Raw genomic sequence first — 2,079 nt, 5'->3', positions numbered from 1 at the left:
TATACTGTAGAAAATATATTTTCTTGTTTAATTTTTATTCATTCTACTATTTGTTCTCTCATAAACATACACAAACATAATTTGATGGATTTCATCATAAATGCAATGTTGTCACATTTCTCAAAATACTTAAATATGTGCAGAATGTTTAAAGAGTATATTACATTTAAAAAAAGTTTTTAGTTTTATTAAACCCAATCATTAACATCTATTAAAAGTTTCTTTTGTTTACATTTGCACACGTGCGTAAAAGCTTTAGTAATTATTTTTTTTATTATCTATTTTGTATAACATTAGTTTTTGTTTAGTGTTTTTTTTATTCTGATCACAATAAAAATTTCTCATTACTATGAAAAAAAATACGAAACATACAAATTAAATAAAAACATTCTCTTAATTCAATATGTCTAAATAATAATAATTCATTAAACAGAATAATATAACAATTTTGCATCATTTGCATAAGGATAAGGAATTATTTGAAAATAATTTCTGTTGTACGAATACGAGAACGAGTACGCGTAATTACCGTACATTGTCTATAAAGTTTTGTTGTAACATTGAAAAAGTATTGTAAATTTTTTGCATTGCTATTTACTGTTATTCACGATTTAAAAAATTTTTGTTGCATTTACCATATTGAGTGGTGCTCGTGTCGGTTATCTTCATTTCTTGAACTTCGAATTTATTACTACATTTTTGGTTTATCATAATCAAACGTAACTGTAAATAAAGAAATTTAACATCAATCGGACTAGAAGAAAAATTGAACGCCCAAAGAATCCCTACTCAACCGCTAATATATTTTCGAGATGGAGTTTCTGGTGGATGAGAAATATATTTCATAAGGGTTTGCAAGGACCACTTGAAGAGGAAGAGTTATATCAGCACCGTAAAGACTTAGATAGTGAACGAGTAACTACAAAGTTTTCGTAAAAACAAGACGGTGCAATAATCCGTTCGCGTAGTTTAACTGCTGTGTATTTTATTTTAGAAGATTTAGTGTTTCCAGCAGAGATCGTAGGCAAACGTATTCGTGCCAAATTTGATGGCACCCAAATTATAAAGGTGCATTTGGATAAGAATCTACAAACGACCATTGAGCACAAAGTAAGTGTTAAATAACACTTATTTCATTAAATCTTTTTTTGCACTTGTGTTTTTTGCTGTTTAAAATTAGTGGTCCAATGTTTCGTTTACGCTTCATTGCTCAAACTGAATTGTAGCTCATTCATATATTGGTAACATTTATCAAATTTAATGAGTCTAGCAATTAACTTGCAGCAATTAATTCAATATGTCTAAATAATAATACAGTGGACGTCCAATATAACGAATTTTATGTTGCACCCCTTGTTCGTTATATCGAAAAATTCGTAATATCGAATGTTATACATTTACCTACCAATATGGTTTTTTTAGGAGCTTTCATATATTTGAGTTCATAAATTAACTTATAAACACGTACGAGTATATATTTATTTAAAAGTATTTTTTATTCGGTTGTTACAAAAATTATTTATAAGAAAGGACGCATTCAATCATAGTGTAGAGTAAAAAAATCATTAATTTTTGTTTGTTTTTTACTACACTCAAGACTTTTCTGAATAGCTTTTTAAAAACTAAAATTTAATTCACAACGATTTAAACGTCCGGCTTTGTCAAAATTAATTTTTAAATGATATTTTCAAACAAATACATATTAAATATAAACACCTTAATATGTACATATGTATGTCTGGATAGTATTTCGTATATGATAAACTGAATTTGTGAACAACAGATCAGTGGCGCCTGCATATATGCATTTTGCCATATATAGGCATTTTTCTCAGAAAAAAAAAAAAACGGACAATTACATGCATATTCTAAGCTGAATAATGCTAGTTTTATAGTAAAATTATATTCAAAAGCATAATATTGTATAAAACAAAAACGAATAAGAAACAAAAAATTTTTTGTTCGTAATATGGAGCAGAATTTTTTTTTTCGTTCGTTATATAGAACAATCAATGTAAATATTTTGGGTGTTCGTTATATCGAAAATTCGTAATATCGAGCGTTCGTTATACTGGACGA

The sequence above is a fragment of the Teleopsis dalmanni genome, chromosome 2 (genome assembly GCF_002237135.1).
Source record: "Teleopsis dalmanni isolate 2A chromosome 2, ASM223713v2, whole genome shotgun sequence".
Classification (NCBI taxonomy): Eukaryota; Metazoa; Arthropoda; class Insecta; order Diptera; family Diopsidae; genus Teleopsis; species Teleopsis dalmanni.
Note: the sequence above shows the minus strand (reverse complement) of the source record.